General features: G+C 40.0%; 1 long non-coding RNA gene across 4 annotated transcripts in view; it reads left to right on the top strand.

The window, feature by feature from the left end:
• LOC310881800 overlaps positions 1-12,463 on the top strand; it is a 112,673-nt gene extending 100,210 nt beyond the window's left edge. For 3 of the 4 annotated variants that reach the window (XR_014572602.1, XR_014572603.1, XR_014572605.1), the window contains 2 exons: positions 7,331-7,702; positions 9,010-12,463. This is a non-coding gene — a long non-coding RNA (uncharacterized lncRNA). The remainder of the gene's footprint in view (positions 1-7,330; positions 7,703-9,009) is intronic. The other variant, XR_014572604.1, reaches the window with a different exon arrangement.
• The last annotated feature ends 1,316 nt before the right edge of the window (positions 12,464-13,779 follow it).

Genomic DNA, 13,779 nt, shown 5'->3' with positions numbered 1-13,779 from the left:
CAAATACTCTATAGTTTTTCTGTGAGTGGGCTGGTAGCCTATGCTATTTACAGACATTTGTGAATTGACAGACAATTGAAGAGAAAGAGACTTCATCAATTCTACACTTTATCATTGAATTAATCATCCTCTGAAATCCACTTAGTAGCCATTGCTGTGGTGACACTTCTTGTCGCTTCTGTCCTTATGCACATACAGCTAGATTTTTACTATGACAGTAGATTAGAATATTCCAATAGGATTTCTGTGAATGAGGTGTTAATCATTGTGGAAATAACTTTTTGCTAATATATATTTACACTGAGTTTTTGTATGAGTAGAAGATGCTTTTTCTCTTTACAGAAGACAGGATAGAAAAGTCATGTTCCTGTCTGCCTCCTCTTCTAAGCCTCAGGCCATTTCAGGATGGGTTTCTCTGTAAGAACACTGTCTTGAATTTCATCATCTGGTTATTTTACCTCCTAGTACAAAATATAATAAAGATGTACATGTTATTTTAATTATTTCTGTAAAGAGATGATAAATGCAGTGTGCAAAATCTGACCACGGCTCAGAAGATAAATCTGTGAGGTGTAAGAATCCAGCCATGTGGATAAAACCAGAAACTGACCAATTTACGCAGATTGTAATTTCAATTTCAGCTCTGACAAAATGCTCAAGACTTTGGCAAAAGCCATCAAGGTGCTGACTGTCAGCAATACTTCCCACATGATGAATCCACTTCTCATTCTACTCTTGTTCCAGGCATAACAGTGGCAAAGTCAGGCAGCCTCTGCTTTTGTTTTTAGCATGTTGACTGGTATTTGCAGATCCATGTCTGACACCTGTGTGCCTAACCAATTATGAAGTCTAAGTTGGCTGATATGGTTTGGGTTCTCCCCCAGCTACATCCTCCACGTAACATCCATTTGAGATGCAAGGTGGCTCACTGCAACTACTCCCTGATTTGATTATCAACAAGACATTGTTAAACAATTCTGATAGCAGCTCCATGAATTTTCCAAACTCCCTGGGAAGTGCAGTCTCTAAGTATAGTACCTTGACGTCCTCACAAAAAAGTTACCTTGGAGCAACTGAGTGAAAGGTTAGAACTGTTGAGTGTTATAATCAATAATATATGAGTTGGATGAGCAGTATACTGTACTTTGCAGCGCACAATCAATAATACATTTTCATGCTCAACTTTTTAATCCGCGTACAAACTACATCAAAAATTTTACGCTAGACTGACCATGAGAATCAATAATAGAGAAAGGTTCCCTCTTCCCCTTAGTACAGTTTAATGAGAAGCGTAATGATTTGCAACATCATTTAGTAAACAAATTCTATTATGCATCCTCTGGAAATGCCAAGTGGAAAATCTTGTTTAATATAGTAATATAGTTATGAATTTTCAAAAACTGGGAATGCAAAAATTAATGTTTTCATATGATTGTAATGCTTCAATTAGTCTATTGTACATATAAAAGCTAGGAAAATAGTTTACTCATATCAAGCCAGGTCCGCTCCTATTATTTACTACTTGTGTCATTATAGTATATAAAAGCCTCAACAAAGAGGTCATGTTCCAATATACAGGACAAATGATTGTCTCTGGCTTCCACTGAGTTTATAGCTGTGGTCTTGTATAAGTTTTTTATATGTTTTCGGTTAGATGAAAGTGTTTCTGTGAATGGAAATGTGGCACTAGCTAGGAACCTATTTGTAAAATAGCATGTAAAAATTTCAGTAACATGCACAAAAGTTTTAAACACTCATTTCTCTGCTGAATCATGTAGCAAAGTTTTATTACAGAAGTTTTTGTGCATTGGTAGAACATTTGCTCTGATAAAAAAGGAAGATCAAACTTTTTCTAATGCAAGTTGACCACATTTCTATTTTGGGCTTGAAGTCATTAATTCCTTCTTGCTGATTCACAAGTATTGCTCTGTTAGCAGTACTTCAGATCCCCCTGGACTTCTGCTACTGTTTTACTGCATCACCAATTATTTGTGATGTATTATTAATTATAGGTGATCTATACCTGCACCACTTCTGTGGCTGTTTCTGGTAGTTCTTTTAAACAAGAAGCTCCTGTAAATAGTGGTTTTTGTTCCTCTGTAGCAAGTTGCCAGCTGTGTAGTATAAGATGATTTTTATTCAAACTGTTTTGAAAGTGCCAATGTGTTCACATCCACACTGGGCTACTGGATATGCGCACACACTTTTGAACAATGACTGGGAGAGAAGGTTGGAAGCAAGAGACACCAAACTCAATATTATCTGATTTTTGCCTTCTGCAAAAGAAAATATTGCCTTTAGTACTGAACAAAGATAGTTAGGGAGAGCCAATCTTATTCTCCTTAGAGGGGTTGTTATCCTTTGAAGCTAAGGTCTATGAAAGTATAAAAATGAGTTCTGGTAGAGCTGGGATGGGGATTGTAGGAGGAATAGTTTGCTTACCTTGGTGTCTGGTGGTCACCTCCGTTTTGTTTTTTTTTCCTGTTATTTTGTGAGTTGTAGCATTCAACTGTGATACTTTGACCCTACTAAAATCAGTAGCATATCACCAATGCAACTTGTGGTCCCTAAATTTGCCTTTGTGTGATGTCTGTGTGACGTAAACATATGAATATGTTGGGAACAATCCTGCTGTAGTACCATAAAAAAGATATATTTTGTATTAAGTTAAAAAAAAATCCAAATAAGCAAATACTGTAACTTTAGCATTATCAAAATCCCCAGAAACCCTGATGCATATGTCCCTCAGCAGTGTATCTGACTACACGTGTGGGTGGGTGGTTCTGGCTGGGTTTTAGCCAGCTCGGGTGGGAAACTTCCCTGTGGAGAACTGAAAAGCAAAATTCAACTTCTTTCATTAACATGACAGAACAGTAGAAGCCAGCTTCTACCAGACTGGGATTGGTACCTGAAGATAAAGCTGTATTTCCTTATCTCTGCTCACATTTCCCACATGTGATAATTTTTGCAGAATCCTACTAAAGAGGCAACTAAAATACCGAGAAAACACATGTAACAGTTGTTGAAGGAAGCAAATAAAAAAAATCAAGAATTTCTCACAAAGTAATTTTCTTGTTTTGCAGTCTGCATACTTGATGCCTCTGAAATTCCATCATGAGGACATAATGATAATGTGGCTTTTTATGTTGTTTGTCTTTGGGAATGCACCCCCAGCTGGGACACCAGTTGCAGACACATCCAGGACAGCCTGCACTGGTAGCTGAGATGCCACTAGCAGTGAAATCACAGGAACAGAGTTCAGCCCTTCCCAGATGCTGGGTGAGCTTGCCTCCACCCTGTGCAGTACACCCACGCTTGTCCTGCATTACCAGAGGTGTAGCTCAGGTAGTAACCGAGGTGCCAGTTGGGAGTGAAACCCTTGGTTTCCTTTATGTCACTGGAGAGAGACAAACACCCCCAGAGTATGACTCAGACTCCAATCTGCTAATTTTCTGGAGGTGTCTGCCTATCTGCATTTACTATTGAGGGAGTACAAAATGACTATTCTCCTAAATTAGGTATTCTGCTCAGATGCCTAAAGCTGGAAGAATGAATCCATATTTGAGTCCTGAACATGCTTATAAAGGTGAAGCTGAACTTGTTGTCATTATCCAAGGTATTTAAAGTCATCTCTACTGTGCCTGCACGCTAGCTCTCAGCCCTGGTTTCAGTATGTCAAATGCAAGCATTTACATTTGCATTTCCACATGGATGTGGTTGGACACAGGTAATGGTGACAGCCATGAAAGAGTGCAAAGTTGAGAATAGAGGTATTACATTTAATGACAAAACTGGGGCAGGAGCACAAGAATCTGACAACTTTTCATATGGTAAATCTAGTAATCCTCAGGAATGAGATTCTCTCACATAATTACTGCAAGCAGTCAATTACTTGTGTTACTTCTGTTCAGTAATTAACATTTTGAACTTGTGTGGTGCTGCTTGTAAGCCTCCAACCCTGAAGCCCAAGTCAGCTGGCACCTTGCAAGACCAAGACCTTTGCTAGGAGAAAGAATTATCAGTGGTTCTTTCCAGAAATTATAAACTTTGCTATAGGGTGCTTGCTTGTGGCACACACAAGACTGTCTCCTCCTCTCTTTTCTCTGGAGTAATTAATCACCATTACCGTCCTCTTTAAAAGAAAAAACTTCACAAAAATCCTTGATGCATCTCCAGACAGAGGTAAAATATGTTTATAAATACTGTAATACAAAAACTCCCAATCCTGAAGGTTAACTGCAAACTTGATGTTTTTGTCATTCTTGTTTTTTGTACCAGTTGTAAAAACTGTAGGAAGAATACCTTGGTTTGTCAGGCTGCATGGAAACTTGTGCGATCCCTTACTCCTTTGCAGAGAGCGTTGCATGGCTGCTGTCCAAGCATTACCTGCTTTTAAGTAACGGCAGATCTCTCTGTTTCCGTCTTTCCTCTGTTGTCTTCTCCCCCGCAGTAGTTGTTTTCTTGACCGTACTAGATATTTGTATTCATTGCTTATCTTCTTAAAAATGCTAACAAAAGGGTTTTCTCTTGATTTATATATTTCTAAAGTGATTCCGCACAGTGATCACCATGGATTAATCATTTGACTCCATCAGCAGAAAGACCCCCGTGTTAACTTTCAGCACATGCGTATCACGGTTATTATTGCATGCCGGCAAATTCATTTGGGGCTGAATGAAAGCAGTAGGTGTCATCCAGAAGAGCTAGTCTGCAATGAAGTTGCTTTTGTTTGATCACTACGGTGTTGGTTAAAATTAGTGTCAGCCCCAGTACTGCTTGATTGCTGGGTGCTGCAAATTCAGGAGAATTAGAGTTGTTTAAGTAGTGGATAGACTGTGGTGATTCAGCAGATATTCTGCCTTTGTTCTTTTTGCAGTACCCCCACATGAAAACCTAGTTTTCCTACTTTGCCCATGGAGAGACAACCTATTTTATTTCTTTTAACCACCTCCAAATGATGTCTCTTGAGACCTCTTGGAGGGGGGGGGGAGACCTATTGTTAGTTATAACCCACTCTCTCTCTGGTGTATTTTCTGAAATCAAGGGCTGATGAAGTCAGATGACTTAGCTCTGTCTCTTAGCTCTGTCACTTCAATCTTAGCTTTACATTCTCTAAATGGGGGTGGAGGGAAGAAGGGTTGAAAAACATTGCTTAAGTACTTGCAGAAGAAGAAAAATGGCATTACTAGATTCAGAAACTTTATGCTGTGTTTAAGACACTCACACTGATTCTTGGTCTTCAGTGAGAATGAGGGTTTTAAAATCTGCTTCCATCAACACTTACCTCAGGGAGGGATAGGTACTTGGTCCCACTTTGTCTTCTGACTTAGATTATGATTTACCAGTCAGGGGGAAATCCAGTACAGCTCTGTCCTGGCCATCACTCCCTTTCCCTCATGCATATTGCTTTAGTGACCAGATTATCCCGAAGTGGGTCAGGGCAGATGATTAATCTGGCCAAAAATAAACTTGTGCCTTGGGCTCACTTTCAGATAAGCAGTGGTCACAGCCCCGTGCAAAAGGAGAAGTGAGAATCTGCAGGTTCCTCCTGTGCAGGAGCAGGAGGGCAGGCTGCAGCAGCACCGAGGTCTTAGATCTGCTGAGACCAAGGGAAAAACTACAAATTTAGGCGTCTGAAGTGGGAATGCAGACTCTTTAAATAGCCACTAGGCACAAGGATTCCTTTCAAAGCTCTTCCAGTGTGACTATCTTCAGCAGCAATGTATTAATAGTCTGCTAATTTAGAAAAGTACCAGTGGCAATTAACATTGTGTAGTGACACCCTTTCAAGGGTGGAAGTGCTTATTCCCATGGTGATTATGTTATTGCATAGCACAGCTTTTGCTGCTATATGTTTGTTCATGCAGCACTGCACTTAATCAGGAGCTCTGAAATTTCTATCAAGTGAGGAGTTTTGTTAAAACTTTGAATTTTTATTTTTGCTTTGTTTTTATTTGTTTTTGTTGTTTTTAAGTGGTTTGCTTGTCAGTTGTTCCACAGTAAAGTTGTGTGGGGAAGGAGGCCTGGCTGCTATATAACACAGGGAGGCTGTCCCGCACTCCTCTCCAGGAAACCAGGGATGCTGGGCAGAATGGACCCTCTTGGGAAGCCCTTGGGGAGACCCATCCAGAGTGTTGGGTCTGCACAGTGGTGATGCCATGTGCTTTTCCAAGGCTGCATGCCTTGTGCTTTTCCCCCAGATATTCACTGGTTTCAAATGCACTCTGATCTTCCCCCATCCACATTTGTTTGCTTTACTCCAAGGTGCACAAATACAGAGACAAGACTGGTGCAGAGCTCTCCTGCCAGTCAAGAACAATGCAGGGACTCTTCTCTATCCCTCGTTGCCTGTGTGGACATAAAACTTTGCTCCCTCCAGTTTTCCTTGTCTCTCTTGTTTGGTACTTTATGTATGATGATGTGGGCCAAGGGATGGATTCCACCTTGCTTGTGTCTATTCAATTCACATTGATTCACCCAGGAGAACAAGCCACCCTGGGGGCCACCAGCTATTTAGATACTGTTCAAGGCTTCACACTGAAGCTGTTCAGCTATTGTGCTTGTCTACCCTCTCATCAAGTGGCAACTGTAGGGCAGAATTCCTTCAGCTCAGCCTTCTTAGTGCCAGCACAGGCTCCTTCCACCAGCCCTGCTCTGCTGCTACGAGAGAGGGAAAGGAGGCAGCCCTGGAGAGCACCAGCAGCAAGGGGCCATGGTGCTGACTGTCAGGCCAGATCCGGATTACCGTGTGCTGTGGACGTTGCAGGTCAGATTAAAATACTTGGAAGGATCAGTGTGGCTCATGGGCTGTTTTTGACGTTCTTGTCATTGAAAAGTATTAGGAGTTGTAAGAAGGACTAATGTGAGCTTATATTTTATAAATGATGTTGTAAGTGCTTTGTTAGGGAAAGCAGAATTTGAAATAGCTATGCTATTTTTGTCTTTTTTTTTTTTGGTGTTGTTCATTGCAGCAAATGCCTGTTACGTCTCCTGCACTGAAAAGCAAGCTTCGTTCCTCCCCTTACACCAATTCAATTAGCCTCATCTCCTCTGCTCCCATTTTATAAGCAATTCAACAGGATAAGACAAATCCTTCAAATTGTGCTTATATTATAAACACTACCAAGGAGTCTTGATCAGGAAGGAAATCTAATCTCAATTTAAAGTAAGCTGGTTAACAGCAAATATATTTATATTTATAGATATTTATAGATGAATGGTGGTGGGTAAAGGAGTGTGTCTGCATAATAGAATTCTCATGATGTTTTCCACCCAGAGATCTCAATGTAACTTGCAAAGAAATCTAAGTGATGTCCTTCATTTTTTTTAGGCCAAAGAACAAACCTGAAGCAACTTCTCAAGGGCACGCAGCAACTGGTGGAAGAGCTCTGCAGTTGGATGTCAGATTTGTTTACCTTAGGCATCTTCCATCTTCGCCACCACTGCTGAATCAGTCTTCCTTTATGAAGCACGATGTCCCCTTTGCAGTAGGCAGGTATCATTGGCTCCACTTTGTGCATAAGGTACAAGAGACTTGGGCAGAGTGTCAGTATCAAGGAAAGCCACACAGAAGGATCGTTTTCCAGTGTCATATGAAGCTGGAATTCTTTCTTAGGCTGGAAATGTGAGACGTGCTTAGGAGCAGTGCCTGGCCTGGGAAAAAGAAATGCACCCCTCCCACCTAAGTACCACTGCAGTCCAGGTAATGTCTCCTCCTCTGTGCAACATGGTCTGAGCAGACCTAAAACGTGCTGTCCAGTAAGCCTGATTTAAGTCTGTAAGAACAGGAGCAGCAGCAGAGCTACAATACTGATAAAGGGCAAAACCCATTGGAAATGTAATTTTATTAGCTCTGCTGTTCTTTTACACAGAAAGGAAAAAAGTTTGGAACTGACCTTATTGTCTTTGATAAAAGGAGGGAAAAAAAATCTAAAAACCATTGGCTGCAATTGGAGGGTTAGCTATACCACTTGCAATTCATTTTGATTTTCTTGTGTTTGCTCTTTCTTAGCTTTTTATATGTAAATGTATATGGATATTTTGGGTAGATTTTGTAGGTTGGGTCAAGCAGGCTGAATAGCATAAGCAGTGAGGATAAAATAGTATAAAAAGGATGATATCTTGATATTTGCATTGTCATTTTATATAAAACTTGGCATTCTGAAGTATTTCATCTTTTTTGTCATCAAATCGCTGCAATTTTTGGAAAAAAAGCTCATGGGGGAGTATGTGGACATTTAAATTTAGCATTAGAGGTCATTTAACAATATTTCTGAGACTTCAGCTATTTACTTTTCTGCTCTTAAACCCTCCAAGTTTACACTTCTTGCTCTACGCTTTGTTGATACTAGAATTTTGCTTGCATTTCAAAATGGATTGGGAAAAATGATATTTCAATGGTTCCCTCTTAATTGTTGTTCCTTTAAAGACATCATGTCTGGTTCAAGGAGGCTTATCTGCAGACTGCTGGGCTCTGGAGGTGTTATCTAAAGGTGGTGTGATCATGTTTTCTCTTTTGTACTCTTTCCTGTGTAATCCATGGTGGTCTCTGGTACTGGCCACTGCCAGTTTTATTGGTACCAGTTTCTGCTGGAACCCTTCCAGATCATATTTAAATCAACTCATCAAAACTAAAAGGAAAATCCCCCAAATGATCAAGAAACTGCTAGCCTTCTCCCTCAAGCCTGTGCACTCTCCCTCTGCTCTGTTTTGAAGGTGTTTCCCATTCCGCAAGCCTGCTTCCAAATCCCAGTAAGGTTTTCTGAGAGCCAGAGGAGAAGGGATATGCAATACACACATCTGATGCAGTGGGATTTCAGGGTAGTTTGGATCAGGCTGTGGTGTCCAGTCGCTTTCTATTTGCAAACTTTTTGTTTGTTTATGTATTTTAAACCAAATGCTTGCTTTGCTGGAAGAAGATTGAGCTTTGAAAAAATAAGATGGAGTAGTTCGTAGAAAAATGCTCACTGAAGCATGGCATTGCTGACAGGTTCGGAATTTGTTTTCCAGGTTTTAATCTGATAGAGCTGGGAATGAAACTGTTCAGACTGCTAGAAGCTTGAAGAAGAATCATAGTCCTTCAGCAGGAACGCGCTAGTCTCATCATTTCTTTTTCAACAATAACCAATACGTTTGCCATTTTAAACTTAAGTCTTTGCACTTGGTATACACTAATGAATTAGAGGCCATGGATACATGTTTTTTACACATTTTTTCTGTCTTACTACTAAACACTAAAAACTTGTCAAGCTCATAATCTGTTTGCACTAAAAATAGCTTTTATCATTGCAGGATACAACTTGCACTAGATGGGCATGATATTAATATCTCTTTTGTATGCCAATGGTAGCAAGAATTTCCTTGAGCAAGGTGATTGGGACACCGTTCTGTGCAGTTTTCATAGTTTAAAGGAGAAAGTTAGGAAAAGCACAATTTCTGTAGATCAGATAAAATGCTTAAAATGCCTGTATGAGAAACTTTATTTTAAACTGGAATTCTAGTGATTTGCATTTTCAGAGTATAGTACAGGCATTAACAGAATCATAGCAAGCCTCTTTGAAGAGCAGTGTTAGGTGGATCCTTACATACTATTTACAGCATGCAATTGGCTCACTTATGCCCTGTAAATATTATAGAGCAAATGTTCGCCGTCTTGACTTATGAAGTAATACCGGGAATTACACAATTCAGTGTGTGCTAAACCTCTATCTGCTGTGAAATCAAGGCAACAATACTTTCCAGGCCAATTCTGAGGCAGAATAAGGAGAAACCTATGATGGGTGACTTTTCTGAAATAAGATTCTGGCGGGGTTTAATGACAACCTTTAGGTTGATGCCTCAGGACATATCTAAAATGTGTGCAGCCATTTGGCAGCTGTAAGCCTTATTGAGGGTTATTTCTTCCAATAATAAAAGGCAGATAAAAAGGGGAGTATAGATACCTCTCTTAGTAAGCAAGGGAAATTAACAAATTATAATGTTAAACTCAAGATCTGCAAAAAGGAGCAGTGGTCCATAACTCCTCTGAGCTTCTCAAAATATATATATTTTTTGCAAATGAAGCTCTATATAAGAATTAATTAGGGAACTTTTCAAGCAGTCAAAACTCATGCATGCCATTATAAATTTATCATTGCTGAGAGGATCTAGTTCTGCTGTCAGACATCAGGCTTATATGGCAGCCTGCACAAAAGAATATGGAATAAATACATTTTTTCCTATAAAGAACCCCAGAAAACTTGTTAGTAGAAAGCCAGACATTGTGTTTATCTTTTGTAAGGCATATCTGAGTAAACAACCCACTTAGCATTCAGCCATTCAAACCATTGCAGCAGATCCATTGCATTCCCACCCAGAATATGTGCAGTGTCCTTTTGAATGCTGTAGCGCATGTGCCCGACCCTCGATCTTCCCCACCAAAGACAGGAAGAAAGTGAACTGCAAGTAGACCATTACTATGAATGTGTATACACAAAATCCTATTGGACTGTAGGATCAGTTTACCATTCCATCATTTTTTATTTGGATTGTATTAACTGCAAACAAATGACTCTCACTTGTAACTTTTTAGGCTTATCTCACTCATTATAACAATTCATTTGTGATACTGTAATTATATATTTAATACTATCAAGAGGAATTGTGAAAGTCAGTGTTTTGTAATTCCTGGTTATTGCGTAGAGCTGAACACTCTGTGCTTCTACTTATCTCAGTAACTCAACAACTCAACCCCCATAAGTATCAGAATAAGAGCTGTAGAGAAGGGGGTTACGTATACTTTTCCTGTTGTGAATGGCATTCAAGGGCCAGCCAAAATAAAATCTGTATGCCTCTGAAGTTTTTGTTTTTTTTTTTTCCCCCACACTGTGCGTTATGTTAGTGAAGCTACTTTTTACTGAGGAACATTCTTTTTTCCTGCTCTTTGCGCTATTAGGTACCTTGTGTAGCTCAAACACCATCATACATAGGAAAATGAAATTATCATAGACTGAATAGTGCTACTGGCACAAGCTCCTGGGTGAGCTTGCACGTTGACCCCTAAAGAGCACTGGTGCATTAAGCAACAAGACATGAAGGGCAGGTGCTGTGGTACGTGTTTCCTGCTGCAAAGTGTTTGCATGGCCATGAGCTTCCATAAATGAATTAATCTTTCAAGTTAATGTGGTAATCAAGTGGTTTGAAGTTATGCAAAGGTTTCTGTGCCCTGCACAGCAGTGCTCTGTAAGGCACCGCCTCCTCCATCGACTGTGCTTGCTCATGTGCCCAGCACCCTGATGATGTTCTCCAGGAAATTCTGAGGTGTGTTTGAGTGCCCTGTTTGTACCTGGTTTTGTGCTGCCCCTGTGACACCTCCATGGAATGACATTATCATTTCTAAATTGCTTCTTCTACATGCTTCTTTGTACCTTGTCCATCTACAAGGGAGTGGTACCTGCCACCTTGTTTCCAGCACCAGCAAGGAAAGGGCTGTACCTGGGTATTTGCATTGGCTATTCAACTGAGAACAAAAGTACATGCATACTTCTGAGAAAGCAGTTTTACGTTTTTCTTTGGCTCTTTGAGTGGGCTCTGAATTATCCTGTTGTCTTAGCTTGAGCGTTGAAAACCTCAAACGGATAAGAACTAAATACTGTCAAAGCTCACAGTCTGTCTTTCCTAATTCTGGGATCGTTTTGCAGCCAGATATCCTCACGTCCACATTGCAGGCTTGTTACTGGCAAGCCAGAATTGCCAGAAAATCATTCTTTACTTTCAGCGCATGTCTTTCATGTACATGTATTGTACTACTGCTGTGATCTTACTAGTTTGTCTGCTGTTGCTATCCACACTATATATCACCTGTAACAGATATTAGACAAAATTTCTCAGGAGCAAGACTTTGTTAGGTAACAAGTCTGCCTGATTTGATGTTATCATTTCTAACTGTACATTGAGCTGTATGGATTTATTGCCTCATAAATACCTGTGAGTCCCCATGATGTTCTTATTTGTGTCTTCAGTTTACTTTTTTGTGAATAGGCACTTTCTCACATTCCTTTCGTTGGCATTCTCTCATGTTTCATTTTCTCGTGATCCCATGTTGGAAGGGTGCTTTTTTTTTTTTTTAATGCCATAAAGTTCTTTTTCTGATTTAAAACCAAACAAACAACAACACCAAACCTTAGAAGTATCAAAGGGTGTCTTTGCTGAAGATAATCCCTGTAGTATCTCCCTTTCTTGTTTGAAATATTCTCCACTTACTATAGTGAGTCCTCTGTGTGGATGTGGATGAACCAAATCCCTTAGAGGAACATCCTGAGCTTCTTCCGCAATAGTTCCTTGGTGCTCAAGTTCACATGGACGCTATTACCGAGACACAGAATATAACCATGCTTGGAGGAAATCAAATATCAGCATCCGTATGTCTGTACTGCACAAGGTTACCTAAATAAATGGCATTTGTATTTTTCTGCCATTCTGTACAGTCTAGTTTCCTTTCCTCATTTTGCTTTTATCCCACATCAAATTTGTTTGTGTTTCTGAAGCTTCATAATAAAATCAACCCAAGTTGTGCGGTACAATGCAGAGCTTTTCTAGAGTAACTCCACAGGACTGTTTCTGTCCATTGCTGGTAGCTAGAGAAAAGAAGAAAGAAAAGTCACAAACTTTCTCCTATCATTGACGTTCTGTTGGTGTAAATCACCCACAACAGCTCTTACATACAGCACTCTGCTTCCAGGGCAGTTGTGCTGGCCGGGCTTGTTGCAGAAGGGCCAGCACTGATGCCTAGTGGAGGAAGGAAGGTGAATTACCTTCCATACTGATCCCCTTCCCCACAGTCAGCACTAAAAATAGGATTCTTCAATTGCTGCCCTTTCTGTAGTCACAAAAGACAGCTCAAGTGTGAGCCTGTGAAAGAGAAAATAATCCCTGGGTTTTGTAATGCAAACAGTGTTTTGTGGTGCCTTTTGAGCTTGACTCTTAATCTTGGTTAGGACTGAAAGTGGTTTATGAGCTATGAGGAGTTAGGGTTTCTGTAGGAATGTTCCTTTTTCCTTTTCCTTTACTTTACAGCAAACAAAATAATCTGTAGCTGTCTGCCTAACCAGTCTAACAATAAGAGCTGACTGAAGAGTACATGCCTTATCTGGGGTAGCCCAGATCTGCTGTAGATAATTTCCTATTGAAACTATTGTTCTTCAGTAGCTGCTTCAAATGACCCATATACTGAAGAATTGTTCCAAACCAGGACTAGATTGTGTATTTTCCTGGACTGATTTCCTCAGTGAAGATTCAGTTTGGATAGTAGGATAGCCTTTCTTCTAGTGAAAATATTGAAATATTGGGCTGTATTACTGTAGAAAAAATTGCAGATCTTTCACTGGAGAAAAGCCCAGACAAATGGCTATTGGGAATGGTTGGGTGGATTCATTTTTGTTTGGGAATGTTGTAGTCATGTTTTGGAGGTCTCTTCAGTCTTGTCATTGTGTATTCTGTAATTCATTTCATAGTCTATCAAAAACCATAAATCCTACTGAAGGCTGTTAAAATATAAATCTGACAGTTTAGCATGAGCTGCATGCCAAACAGAAGGTCTCCAGAGGGGTGGAAAAGTCTCTGGAAACCTAGCACTGAAAGATGGATTTATACCTGAACACAATAACATAGTATGAAAGCCTCAAGTAAGATCCAAGTGACTGGTGTAAAATTGTAACTACAACCTGCTCCGAACATGCAGGAGCACATCAAAAAGCAGGTGGAAATGTTGAAGGAACTTGAAGCAGTGGGGCAGTTAGCAGT

Source organism: Anser anser, assembly GCF_964211835.1.
Source record: "Anser anser genome assembly, chromosome: 15".
Taxonomy (NCBI): Eukaryota; Metazoa; Chordata; class Aves; order Anseriformes; family Anatidae; genus Anser; species Anser anser.
This window is presented reverse-complemented; position numbering and strand designations above follow the sequence as displayed.